A 15,194-nucleotide genomic window follows, 5' to 3' on the forward strand; every position below is an offset into this window, starting at 1 on the left:
AGGACACACAGCAGTTGTGTGACCTTAATATGTTTGGCAAGTATATAACTGATTATAATGTAGGGATCGTTTAGTTTCTGTCCACCTCTATTAGGCTTCCTTCACATCTGCGTCGAAACTCCGTTCATGTGTTCCGTCGGAGCTTTCCGTCAGGGAAACCCATGAACGGAATCCAAACGGAAACCATAGGTTTCCGTTTGCATCACCATTAATTTCAATGGTGACAGATCCTGTGCAACTGGTTTCCATTAGTCACTGTTGTGTAAGGGTTCCATCATTTTGACGGAATCAATACCATAGTCAACTGTGCTAATCAAACAACAGAACCCTTACACAATGGTGACAAACAGAAACCATTTGCACCAGATCTGTCACCATTGAAGTTAAAGGTGATGCAAACGGAAACCTATGGTTTCCATTTGTTTGGTTTCTGTTCATGGGTTGGAGTCCCGACACAGATGTGAACGAAGCCTAAGTAGAAGCCAAGGCACCGGATAGTTTTAGTAAATTTAAGAAGTTTTTTTCCAAGACTGGTTAAACCTTTTAATTATTGTACGGTTTATTGAATTGGTTTTAAAAAAATAATATTATGACTGCAATTACATTATATTTCAGTCCCCAGCATTAAGTGACCATTTCCCAATTCCCCCATGAGAAATTTGGGTATGGAAATGCTGTAGCTACATCAGTATATCACATGCTTCAGGAGTAGTGGCAACGCCAACATCTTTGGGTGCTACCCAGCCATCAACAAAAGCTATTCATTAGGGACTCTGACAATCTGAAGATCCCTCTAATGAATAATTATAATGGGAAAGTTTGCTCTCTATTTCACAGGGGGTTTTACTTTAATAAAAATCAACATCTTAATGTCACTTTTTGATATTTTTGCTATGAATTGTCTGCTCTCTAAGGACATATCATTATTCTTGCCTTTTGCTGTGATTTGGAGCACTGCCAGATGGGAAACACTATAGTTGAGAAACAACGACCACTTTGTAATGTACGCTGCCCAAGCGTGTTGCTTTATTTATCATTTCTAGTTTGTACTTTTTTTGTATTACAAAACAAGGATGGAAGACAAAGAAAAAACATAGGGCAAAACAAGGAGAACAGTTTATCAGTACATTGCTTCTTGTTTTCCAGCTGATGAATTTATTGCTGTCACAAATTGACTTTTATAAGAACAGCAGATAGTGCGTGCTCATGATAAGACAGGCAGTAAATGCAAGATCTGTTGTGGCAATGTCGCCATTTATCATCATGCAAGATAAAATATGGTGCCACTTCTGACAGCTGAGAACTTATCTAAACACGTAACCCTTTCAAAATGGCCTAATAAACATTGAAGATGGGTATATAATTATTCAGTGCCTACATTTTAAGCAGATATTACACAGCAGCGCGGCAGATACATTTAATGGACTGCTAATAGTCTATTAAAAAAGACATTTGCAAAGTTCCACATGAGAAATGATTCATTGTGTCCAAGGCTACAGTGAAGCTTAACTGCACGGATAGGAAAGGTTACCAGTATTTGAAAGAGCACAGGTCATATGAGGACAAGTAAATACATACCAAAATAGACATTAAAGGAGCAAACATAGATAGAAAGAGCTGTAGGTCTCCAGGCACTTCTGTTATAGTTAACATTTCAGGCTGGCGAGCGACGATGTTCCATTCTATTGTGCCGAGTAATTCATTGATTGAGGGCTGATACTATTGACCAGATTGCGAAAGAATGGAGTAGAAAAGTCTAACTGGCCACATTAGCAGATGTTTTACCTAGATAGAAACATAGATGTCTTAGATACAGTACATATGCCTATCCTCAGATTGCTTCTTTATTGGTAATTTGTAAAAGTTAGACGGCTGAGGAACATGGATATGAATGAAAAAAATTATCTTTTGGACAACAAGCCATATGTGTCCCTATATTTCTAATCACTGTCACTGTCCGGTCTGTCCTACCCTTTTTCAGAATAAAAAAACCCTGGCGTTCACTTAATCGCAGTGGCTTCTGCTTCTCTAATCCCTAGAGATCAGCAGTTATTACAGCCGTTTCTCCTTCAGTGCTGCCGGCGTAATAACAGCGAATCTCTGGGGTATTGTAGTATTACATAGTGCTATGAATGGGCACCCATCTAATACAGTGTTGTGTGGAGTCTATCAGGGTAGGAGCTCATTGCCTTCTCATAAAGGAGGAGACCTCCCTCTGACATCCACATGTCGTAATAGGGCACATGAAAAGGAGTTGTCCAGATGGGATAAACTTTTTAAAAATAGTTGAAATTTCTATATCCAATTCCTTTTGCTATTATCACCTTCAGGCAATACTTAAGGTCATAGATGGAAAGGGTTCTGGCCTATTTCCACAAATAATCAAAAGATTCACATGATTTTTTTCTGGATGCTTGCAAGAAAAGTAAAATGGAACTGTGGACAGGGCCGGCCCTAGGGGTGTGCGACCTGTACCATTGCACAGGGCGCATCACTCCAGCAGGTGGAAGGGGGCGCTGTGCTGGCTCCCTTCCCCTGCTTTTTTCAGAAGCACCCTGGCCGGCGACTGCAGCCGCCTTTCCGACCGGGTGCTTCTTCACTCAGTGGCGTCGCTACTGCTGCATAGCGGCTGCTAGTGGCGACACCTGACATGAGGGAGCTTGTGCTGCCCATCGGCCCATGGCTCGCGGTGCCGCTGGCAGCCGCTGCGGCTGCTACAGTGGTAGTGACGACACTATAGTAGAGCAGGGAGGTATCTTCCTGCTCTGCTATCTACTAGCGACACTGTAGCTCCCTGAAAGAGCGGAATCCCCCTTTTGCCTGGGATTCCGCTCCTGGACGGAGCGCTTGATGTCTCTGTCCATATATGTGGCACTACCTACCTGGGACCTGTGTGGCACTACCTACCAGGGGGCTGTGGGGCACTACCTACCAGGGGGCTGTGTGTTACTACCTACAGGGGGCTGTGTGTTACTACTTACAGGGGGCTGTGTGGCACTACCTACAGGGGGCTTTGTGGCACTATCTACAAGGGGGCTATGTAGCACTACCTACAGGAGGCTGTGTGGCACTACCTACATGGGGCTGTGTAGCACTACCTACAGGGGGATGTGTGGCACTACCTACAGGGGTCTGTGTGGCAGTACCTACAGGGGACTGTGTGGCATCACCTACAGGGGGCTGTGTGGCACTACCTACAGGGGGCTGTGTGGCACTACCTACAGGGGGCTGTGTGGCAGTACCTACAGGGGGCTGTGTGGCAGTACCTACAGGGGGCTGTGTGGCAGTACCTACAGGGAGCTGTGTGGCAGTACCTACAGGGGGCTGTGTGGCACTACCTACAGGGGGCTGTGTGGCACTACCTACGGGGGCTGTGTGGCAGTACCTACAGGGGGCTGTGTGGCACTACCTACAGGGGATGTGTGGCACTACCTACAGGGGGCTGTGTGGCACTACCTACAAGAGGCTGAGTGGCACTATCTACAGGGGGAATCTGTAAGTGGCGTGCTGATGGTCATTTAACTGTGAGTGGGGGGCTGATGGTAATTTTAGTGAGAGGGGCGGGCTGATGGTCATTTTACTGTGAGTGGGGGGCTGGTGGTCATTTTACTGTGAGTGGGGGGCTGATAGTCTTCAAGTGGTTTACACCTCTGAGCACCAATTGAAATAATAGGAGGAAGAAAATACCTACGGCACCCGTTTGGTGCTTTTTTTCCTGCGTCTTTTACATTAGCTTCAACAGCTTAAAAAAAACGCAAAAAAAAAAAGTCAAACCACGATGTCAATTCAAAATCTGCTTCAAAATTCCTGTAGGAATTTTGAGGCAGATTTTTTTTGCCTTCTAAATAATGCGGTGTGAACATACCCTAGTGCAGTACTTGTTTTTAGCTGTTTTCTGTTTTTCTCAAAACAGTTTTTGGTACGGGTAACCTAAGAAAATTTTATTTTTCCAGTGGTGCCTCAAGTCCGTAAAGGTTGGGAAACTCCGTGCTAGGCTACAGGATCAAACCGGCCTAGGCTGGGATCCCGTCGTGGAGCATCTCAGTTCGTCGTGGGAACGGGGCCTAGGTGAGTACAATTTTTTTTGGTTTGGGGGCACTGTCTACAAGGGGAGGTGGTGGGGCTGTATGACACGATCTACAAGCAGGAGGTGGAGAATTATGGCACTGTCCACAGGGGGCACAATCTACAAGGGGGGGCTAAGCCAACATTATACTGTGTAGGGGTACTACAGGGGTCACAATACGATGTGTGTCACTTAGGGGTCATAATACTGTGTGGGCACAATTAGAGGACAAAATACTGTGTCCTTGAAGGGGTTATAATATATTATATTATTAAATATTATTATACTGTATGTGGGGCACTGAAGGGGCATTATACTGTGTGGGGGCACTTTATAGGTCATTATACTGTGGGGGCATTATACTTTTTTATAGGGAATTTTTTTTATGATGGAGTTGGGGCGATGAAAGATAATTTTGCACGGGGCACCATCTATCCTAAGGCAGGCCCTGACTGTGGAGTAAAGGAAATTATAACCAATCATAATCTCATAAAGAGAAGTATAAGCATAGACAAGAATGGATTTAAAAAAACTGGTCATTGGATAATCTAACGACTGGAAACAAATACAAGCAGCAACAGTTCGATTTAAAGAGTAACTGTACTATCCAAAAACTTTTGATATGTCCTAGAGACATATTAGAAGTTTTGATAAGTGGGGGTCCAGGTGCTTAGACTCCCACTGTCACTCAAATGCAGATTCACTCATCTGAGCGCCCTGCACCTTCATCTGTAATCGGTGATCCTTGTTAGGGTGATAACAGGCTCAAAGACGTTCTATGTCAGCCATCTTCAGCCTAACAACGAGCGCCAATCACAGCCGAAGATGCAGGACCCGGACCCTACCGATCAAAACTTTAATATTTCTCTATGACATATCAGAAGTTTTTTGAAAGTACAGTTGCTCTTTAACAGTGAATTACTTCGCATTGAGAAGGTAACGGCTAATTAAAAAAGTTTTGCTGTTAACTTTTTGTTGTACAAAAACCTAAGAAATATGTCAGTAGGACTCAGAGAAAGGTGTTGTTTTAGTACTACAAAGCCTCCTTGCAGCTTTCTGAAAACAATACAAATTCGGCTTTGAGCTAAAAACCTGTGTTATCTGAGACATAATGGTGCTATGGATGCAACGCCTGACCACTTCATCTAAAAAAATATAAACCTGTGGCTGCTAAGCTTCAAATCCATAATAACCAGACTGTGTGACAGGGCTCAGCTATTCCGCAATATTAAGGATATGTGCTAGAATTATTTAGGGATTAGGACTACTAAAAACCAAATGGATTTAGTCAGACAATGATTCACTTGTGTAACTACATTTTGATGATCTAGGCTACAAATAGTTTAGTGAGAAATATACTACATTTTATAGAAAATATGTGTTTATGCCATATTGATATATAATTACACATTTTACCTGAATAATATGATATCTAAACAGGTTATATAGTTCATCTTCTTAAACGTATTGCACCAGATTTGATTCTCCATAACTGATTTGATTCTCCTTCTTCTGATCTATTTTTAGCAGCGTCCTTTAGTACCTATAAATAGATATGAAACATTTATACCTCAGCTGTATTTACATTGGTTTATATGCAAATTAATCACAACGATTCTCTGGAAGAGGAATAAAATAAATTGAACAGCCTTCCTAAGCCCATCAGTAGCGCTCCTCAGACACTGCATGCTTCTTCTCTACAATTCGTGTAGATTTCAAGGATAATTTACACTCCTCTTCTCCATACATACTGTGTGACAATCATACAGGTCTTTATTGGCAAATTCATAACTACCGTATTTTCCGGACTATAAGGCGCACATAAAATGCTGAGAATTTCTCAGAAATAGAAAGTGCGCCTTATAATCCGGTGCGCCTTATATATGAACCCGACAGTAAAGAGAGGGGTTCATACAGGATCCTTTACCTCTATCGTGGGCGGCAGGGGTCGGCGGCGGCATACCACAGCACACACCATGCTCCTCCCCCCCGTGCGCCTAGGAATGAACTGAAAAAGTACGGTAAGGGTATGTGCACACACACTAATTACGTCCGTAATTGACGGACGTATTTCGGCCGCAAGTCCCGGACCGAACAGTGCAAGGAGCCGGGCTCCTAGCATCATACTTATGTACGATGCTAGAAGTCCCTGCCTCGCTGCAGGACAACTGTCCCGTACTGTAAACATGATTATACTACGGGACAGTTGTCCTGCAGCAAGGCAGGGACTCCTAGCGTCGTACATAAGTATGATGCTAGGAGCCCGGCTCCTTGCACTGTGTTCGGTCCGGGACTTGCGGCCGAAATACGTCCGTCAATTACGGACGTAATTAGTGTGTGTGCACATACCCTAAACGTTTTGATTTGCAATTACAGCTGAACCAGTTGCAAGTTATTGTTAAAAAGTGTAATAAATTTTGACTTGCAGTCTGAGCAATGGTTTATTTAACGGTAATGTGCTGCGCCTTATAATCCAGTGCGCCTTATATATGAAACATGATTGCTTATAAGGCGCTCATAGAAAGTGCGCCTTATAATCCGGTGCGCCTTATAGTCCGGAAAATACGGTAATCTAAGATCAAAATTACAAAATGTCTGAAATTTTAACTTCAAAATGTTACTTTAACTGTTTTAAGTAATGTTCTAATAATATGGTGGGCAATGCAAATATTTATCAATTATCTAAATACAGTAGAAATGAATGAACAATATCCATTCTCCCAGAAGAGCTTACAATTGCACATGTTTAGTCAAAGGGCCTACACGCAAAAACTGTGGGAGTAAACTGGTGTACGCAGAAGGAACCCACAAAAACACTGGGGGGGGGGATATAAACACCATGGAGATGGTAAATTGGTCAGAATAGAACCCAGTTTAATATATTATTTTTCAGTGAGGAGAATATAATGGATGGAGCTATAAAACCCTTCTATTTATTTCCATAAAAAGGGGTTGATTTAACTACAATAGATGAACAGATGAGGTAAAGATTTGCCCCATCGTTGGTCATGTTGGTTTACTTCTAAATACAGTTGACAAACCTTATTCTAAGGGTATGTTCACATGAGGTCATTACGTCTGTAATTGACGGACGTGTTTCGGCCGTAAGTACCGGACCGAACGCAGTGCAGGGAACCGGGCTCCTAGCATCATAGTTATGTACGATGCTAGGAGTCCCTGCCTCGCTGCCGGACAACTGTCCCGTACTGTAATCATGTTTTCAGTACGAGACAGTTGTCCGGAAGCGAGGCAGGGACTCCTAGCATCGTACATAACTATGATGCTAGGAGCCCGGCTCCCTGCACTGTGTTCGGTCCGGTACTTGCGGCCGAAATACGTCCGTCAATTAGGGACGTAATGACCTCGTGTGAACATACCCTAAGAGTGATAGGCATTATGTATTCAAACTCCCAACTGTATGGCCTTTCGGGGAAAAATCACTTAACATGCTTAAACCTGTGTACTAGCTTACTACTAGTATGCTTAATCCTGTGTCATACTAGAATTGATATTGATCTTACATGAAAATACACCTGTTCTCACCCCACGGGTGAGTATACACAGGGCAGATACGCTGCGTAAAAGCACACAGCGTATTCGCCCTTTGAGATACAGGGAACTCCGGCAAAAAAAACGCACCAAATTGTGGTGCAATTTTTCGATTGGAATGTCCGCTGCAGGAAACTGGAACTGAAAAAAAAAAAAGATTCATACTTACGTAGCCATGGGGACATGTCTCTCCACCGTCCTGCAGCCCGGGATAGCCTTTCATCCCATGTGACCACTGCAGCTTGTGATTGGCTGCAGTGGTCAAATGGGATGAAACGTCATCCCAGAAAGCCGGCCAGGAACAGAATTCTGGGTAAGCATAAGATAAATTGTTTCTGAGTTGCATTTTTTGCAGCGGAATCGCTGCTTTTCCGCCGCAAAAAATGCAACATCTGCTATTTGCTAAAACAAGAGGACAAGAAGTCATACACTATTGAAAGTGGAAAAAAATCTTTATTGTAGCAAAAACCTAGAACACATATTTAAAATACAGGAGATCCAGACAGGATTAACTGTCTAAGGCTATACAATCCTAGTGTTAAAATGACACCACATGTTCTCAAAACATTTATATAATCACCAAAATGTGATACAAGTGATTATATTGTATAAAACACTAGGCAGACAACCATAATATTGCACATAAATGTATATTAAAAAAGTGGGAATAATTCCACAAAGGAAAGAGGTATAGGGTCTAAGGTAAAGTCACCTAAAAGTATTTTAGTACAGTAAAACCAAAACCTACATCAGTAGGAAGCTGGGTTATAGGGAAAAGAAGCCCCAAATTTGGTACACTAAGCAATACGTTTTAACTCAATAAAGATATCTTACCCATTGGTGTGGTGAAGGTATGCCAGACAAGGGCCCCGACATGCGTTTTGCGTAAATAGCTTTATCAAGGCTATGATAAAGCTTGATAAAGCTATTTAAGCGAAACACGCATCGGGCGCTTGTCTGGCATACCTTCACCACACCAATGGGTAAGACATCTTTATTGAGTTAAAACGTGTGGCTAAGTATCTCAAATTTGGGGTTTCTTTCCCCTATAACCCAGCTACTTACTGATGTAGGTTTTGGTTTTACTGTACTAAAATACTTATAGGTGACTTTACCTTAGACCCTATACCTCTTTCCTTCGTGGAATTATTCCCACTTTTTAAATATACATTTATGTGCAATATTATGGTTGTCTGCCTAGCATTTTATACAATATAATCACTTGTATCACATTTGGTAATTATATAAATGTTTTGAGACCTTGTGGTGTCGTTTCAACACTAGGATTGTATAGCCTTAGACAGTTAATCCTGTCTGGATCTCCTGTATTTTAAATATGTGTTCTAGGTTTTTGCTATAATAAAGATATTTTTCTACTTTCAATAGTGTTATGACTCCTTGTCCTCTTGTTTTTGCATATGTCTTTTTGGAGTTTCTATTTTTGGTTACCTATATTTACTCTGGAGGTGTAGTGCCATATGACTGGAAACACCTAGCCAATGTGGTATTTTGTCCTGTGAGACATGTTTATGATCTGCTATTTGTTGTGGGTTTTACCTCCAGATTAAATTCAATGGGGGAAACCTGCAACAAATAAACAGCGTTTACGCAAATACAATTGACATGCTGCGGATTAAAAAACTGCACCACAGGTCAATTTCTGGGTGTTTTTTCCGCTTAGAATTTACGCAGCATGTGGTGAGATTTATTAAAACCTCATCCACTTTGCTGCTACTGTATTATGCTGCGGATTTTCCGCAACAAATTCTGTTGCGGAAAATCTGCTGTATTTATACACTACATGTGAACTGACCCTATGGGTGTTTATTGCTAGATTGAACAGTCTCATGATTTAGGTGCTTTAAATTCAGATGGTTTACTCTGACAATAAAGTACATTTTGAACATATATGGCAGTCCTGATTGTCTTTCTTTGCACCAAACATGCAACATTATATTATTTGTAAGATTCGTGTGTCACCCTACCTAATCAATTTTTAATTAATAGAATCTTTTGTGGAAAGAAGTCTAAAAGTAATTAAACCGCTGAAAGTTCAAATGATCCTGTCCTAGACCTCGTACCCTATTTTAAGAACTTGACTTTTAAGAATTTACTTTTTTTTTTCAGTTTTTATTTAACTTTTTACGATACAGCTTATATGTATCCTGTATACATAGACGCTGTATTGTTCTATCTCAGGCATTTCCGTCAGTTCAGCTGAACTGACGGCTTGGCTGAGAGCGGATCCTGTGTGTTGCTAACACACATGATCCACCTAATATCGATCACATCTAAGTTCAACTTAAATGTGATCAATATTAGGTGAATCCTATGTGTCACAGACACACACAGCACATTTGACAAGCCATGAGGAAGGACGTAGTATACGTCTGAAACGCGTAGGCAACAGCCTCGATTTATTTCCCTGTACCTGGAAGCTATTTCCTGTTTTTAGATTTGGAATAAAATTGAAACTTATGTTTCATTTTAAACTTTAATGCTCTGGATCATCGCTTCTCTTTCTTTCCACACACAGCACTCCCTCTTGGCCCGGCTGTCAGTTCAAATGAAATAATGGAATCGCCTGAGAGAGAACGATATATCTTCTATACAGTGCCCACCAAAAGTTTCGGAACACCCTCATAACTTTTGAACGGCTCGAGGTAGAGGGTTGAAATTTGGTGGGATTTAATGGGGTCATAAAATCTACCAGTTAACGCCCCAAAAAAATCACCCCCACCCCTTCAGGGCCGGTGGGGTGGGCTGGGGCTGCAAAATCTTAAATGGCCCAGAGGGTCGAGTGGGGGCTCATTTGAAAGCCCTTTTCAATACAAAAACGATGCTGCAAATGATTTTTAGTTGAGATATTTAATGTTAAAGTTCTCTTCATCATTGGCTACCGCCGGTGTTTGCATTACCCAAAATGTACTGTGCGGAGGTCGCACGGTCGGATTTACTTCTCATCTGGGTGCTAGATTAATGTGAGTCCCCTTGCCTCTCACTTTTGTGCACAACCCGAGATAAGGACCCCAGGGTTCGTCATTCCCCCGGTATTTAACGACTCCAAACCCTCTCTGCGCTCTGTGTGTGTGTGTGTGTGTGTGTTGTCCGGCCAACCAAAGCAAGACCGCGGACATGTATTATGTGTATTAGTACAAACATAACAATTACTGTATTAAATCAAATGTTCGAACTTATGTCCTTCAACAACTTGACAGTGTCCTAAGCGAACGTAAAATGTGTTGATAACGTTATTTATAACATCTGGTGTGATTGAATTAGAAATGTTCACTATTCTTTCCCGCAGCTCGTCTAAGTTTGCGATCCTAGTCTCATAGACTTTACTTTTTAAATACCCCCAGTAAAAAAAGTCTAATGGGGTGATCTCGGTGGCCATTCTATCGGGCCTCTTCTACCAATTCATTGATCAGGAAAATTATCGTTCAGAAGATTTCGAGCTCGTAGAGAAAAATGAGCCGGAGCTCCATCCTGCTGATACCAAACATTGCGGAAAGCTTCTCCAGCAATATTTTGAATAGCCAGTATCACTTGGTTTCTTAGCAATTGCAGTAATTTTCTGCATTTGTTTCCTTCAATGAAAAACGGTCCTACAATATGACTGAGCAATATTCTGGCCCAAACGTTAGCCTTCTGAGGATACTGGGTATGACTGTCTCTCATCCAATGTGGATTTTCGGCTGTTCTGTCGATTTACAGAACCGTTTAGTTCAAACGTAGCTTCATCCGAAAAACAAGCCCAGTTGAAAATCTGATGATTATCATAAAATCGTGTTATCATTGTATCGCAAAATTCCACTCTTCTGCCATAATCCTCTTTGGATAGCTCCTGATCTAAACGTATTTTATAAGAATGATAATGATGCCTCTTCAAAATTCTATGGACTGATGTGGCGCTGATATCATTTTGTTGTGCTCCATTCGAGACAGATGTATGAGGATTATCATGTACAGTGAGAAGAACATCTAAAGCTTTTTCGTCATTACTAACATGTTTGTATCTTGGTGCGTCTTTAATTGAACTGGTTATTTCGAAACGATAAATAGTTCTTTTAACAGTTGACAATGAAATTGGATCACGGATAGGATAAGTGGCATTGAATAAAGCCGCTACTTCTCTATAGGATCTTATTTTTTATTCGCCATACCCTCTCATCATCAATAAAGTGATCCTTTCCGGTCAAATGCATTTTGTGATATGACAATAGAAATGTACAAAAATGAAAATTACATGGTCCATTTTGTATCGCCGAGGCCGATTGTAATAATACGTAATTTAAAGTCACCTTGATGTGACATTCCCAAGCTCACAGACACACGCATACATTTAGGATTTTACCCGCGAGGTACATATTGGGTAATGCTAATACTGGCGGTAGCCGATAATGAAGATGATAACGTTAAAGTTAAATATCTCAGCTGAAAAAAATCCTGTCTCAAAATCTATTGCGGCATTGTTTTCATATTGAAAAGAGCTTTCAAATTAGCCCCCACTCGACCCCCCCATGCCATTTAAGATTTTGCTGCCCTGCCCACCCCACCACCCCCAAGGGGGATGGGGTGTTTTTTTTTTTTGTTAACTGGTAGATTATATGACCGCGTTAAATCCCACCAAATTTCAACCCTCTACCTTGAGCCGTTCAAAAGTTATGAGGATGTTCCGGAACTTTTGGTGGGCACTGTATATACAGAATACACAGAAGCTGTATCGTAAAAGTAAGAGAAAATTATAATAAAAGTGAATTCAAAGAGTGCTTAAAATCCCCTAAAAACATTGATTTATTAAAAAACAAAACAAAGAAAAAACATTCAAAGGTTTCCATAGACTTTAAGCCTTAAAATTCAGTAAACATCTTTGTTACAAACATAAGAGAAAGTGATAGGGGAATTATGTGTTCTAATGGAGCTCTACTATAAACTTTTTAATGACCAGGTTATATAATATCTATATTACAAATTGATTAAGCAATTAAAATGATGAAGTAGATTATTAAAAATGCAAGTGTAAGCGTGGGATTTTCAAAAATGTCAAACAGGCCTTGGTTGAAGAAATAATTCAATGGACTTTATTTTAAGCATTCCTTCGTTCCAACAAAACATGATTACGTGGTGAAAAAGTCCATAGTTTGTGTAACAGAACTCTTACATATCAGGCTGTTGCAAATACAGAGACTCTCCTCAGGTTAGCAGCACCAATCCACAATCATCTACTACCACTGATTGCTGTTTAATGATGTCCTTTTATCAGGGGCGTAGCTAGGGGGGGGCAGGCGGGGCATTTGCCCCTGGCGCAACCCGGAGGATAGGGAAGGGGGGCGCCGAAGAGCAGCTGATCGCTGCTGACAGGCGCACCGTATGTGGGACACCTGCAGCAGCTTAGGAACAGCCAGGACATTACGGCGTTCTGACTGGGGTCTGTGACGGCCAGGGAGTGGACTAGTCCAGTCACCTGACCTCACGTCAGTGACATGAGGTCAGATGACTCAGGTCAGGGGACAGGTCCACTACCGTGCTGCAGCCTCCCTGCATCTGCCTGTGCTCTGTGCTCTGCCGAGAAGCAGAGAGGAAGCTCCGCCCACACACAGCCCGTCCTGACCTGTCAGCAAGAAGACATGGTGAGTGTCTCTCTGCGTGTGTGTGTCTCTGCATGTGTTTGCCTCTGCATGTGTTTGTCTCTGCCATCTACTACATTATCTGTACTCAGAGAGTTATCACTGTGTTATCTGTGGTGTTACATAGGACTGCAGGTAACATCTACTACATTATCTGTACTCAGAGAGTTATCACTGTGTTATCTGTGGAGTTACATAGGACTGCAGATAACACTACTACATTATCTGTACTCAGAGAGACATGACTGTGTTATCTGTGGTGTTACATAGGACTGCAGGTAACATCTACTACATTATCTGTACTCAGAGAGTTATCACTGTGTATTATCTGTGGTGTTACATAGGACTGCAGGTAACATCTACTACATTATCTGTACTCAGAGAGTTATCACTGTGTTATCTGTGGTGTTACATAGGACTGCAGATAACACTACTACATTATCTGTACTCAGAGAGATATCACTGTGTTATCTGTGGTGTTACATAGGACTGCAGGTAACATCTACTACATTATCTGTACTGTGTGCTAAATTACAATCTCAGCTCTGCTACACAGTACAGATAATGTAGTAGATGTTACCTGCAGTCCTATGTAACACCACAGATAACACAGTGATATCTCTCTGAGTACAGATAATGTAGTAGTGTTGCCTGCAGTCCTATGTAACACCACAGATAACACAGTGATAACGCTCTGAGTATAGATAATGTAGTAGATGTTATCTGCAGTCCTATGTAACACCACAGATAACACAGTGATAACTCTCTGAGTACAGATAATGTAGTAGTTACCTGCAGTCCTATGTAACACCACAGATAACACAGTGATAACTCTGATTACAGATAATGTAGTAGCTGTTGCCTGCAGTCCTATGTAACACCACAGATAACACATTGTGCTAAATTACAATCTCAGCTCTGTTAAAATGTGTTATCTGTGGTGTTACATAGGACTGCAGGCAACAGCTACTACATTATCTGTACTCAGAGAGTTATCACTGTGTTATCTGTGGTGTTACATAGGACTGCAGGTAACATCTACTACATTATCTGTGTTGTGTACATATGTGCCTGTGTGGGTATATATGGGTCTGTTTGTGAATGTGTCTTTGTGCTTGTATATTTGTGCCTTTTATGTATTTGTATATGATCCTGTCTGTGTATTTATCTGTGTGTGTGTGTGTGTGTGTGTGTGTGTGTGTATATATGTGTTTGTACGTCTATATATTTACCTGTTTGTATATATTCCTGATATGTGTATGTATATTTGCCTGTATGTCTAAATATCTATCTTTATGTGTGTACAGTATATATGTTCCAGCATGTCCATATATGTGGTTAATTTTTGGTTTGTGTAGGGGGCGGCAATAGAGAGTCCCGCACAGGGCGCCATCCAAGCGAAGGCCGGCCCTGGCTGTCACCAACCCTAGTCAGAAGGAACTCCGCCGCTGCCTGTGCCGCATGACCTCCTCGGCTCCTCCGGTAAGTCACACCAGGCAGAGCGAAAAGTGGTAGAGGTAGGCTACCGCTCACCGGTCTGTTCACAGTGTGGCGCTAAGTACAAGGGGGAGGAATGTGGCGCTAAGTACAAGGGGGGCTGTGTGGCGCTATTTACAAGGGGGGCTGTGTGTGGCCTCTTTAATTTATTTTCTTTTAATTTATTTTTATGTTAACTACATTATATAACTATATCGCTTGTAAAATGTAGAAATGCTTTTATACCCAAGTTACATTAAAAAAATCGTGAAAAAAAATTACACCTCATTGATTGGTAGGGAAAGAAAACATGGCGAGGGGGAAGAAGATGTCGGGAAATAAGTTGGGGGGGGGGGGCGCCAATCTGAATCTTTGCCCCGGGTGCAGAAGAACCTAGCTACGCCTCTGCTTTTATACACTTGAAAACTCCCACAATCCTATGCAAGTCAGAGCAGACACACCTGGCTGCAGGT

The 15,194-nt window shown here is 41.7% G+C and overlaps 1 long non-coding RNA gene across 1 annotated transcript; it reads right to left on the bottom strand.

Moving 5' to 3' along the window:
• Window positions 1-1,251: 1,251 nt before the first annotated feature.
• On the bottom strand, window positions 1,252-12,989 carry LOC142760830 (uncharacterized). The gene is made up of 3 exons (XR_012883418.1): window positions 12,780-12,989; window positions 5,483-5,609; window positions 1,252-1,785 (listed from the first exon to the last, which is right to left on the bottom strand). It is a non-coding gene; the product is annotated as an uncharacterized LOC142760830 (long non-coding RNA).
• Window positions 12,990-15,194: the final 2,205 nt, after the last annotated feature.

The sequence above is a fragment of the Rhinoderma darwinii genome, chromosome 4 (genome assembly GCF_050947455.1).
Source record: "Rhinoderma darwinii isolate aRhiDar2 chromosome 4, aRhiDar2.hap1, whole genome shotgun sequence".
Lineage (NCBI taxonomy): Eukaryota > Metazoa > Chordata > Amphibia > Anura > Rhinodermatidae > Rhinoderma > Rhinoderma darwinii.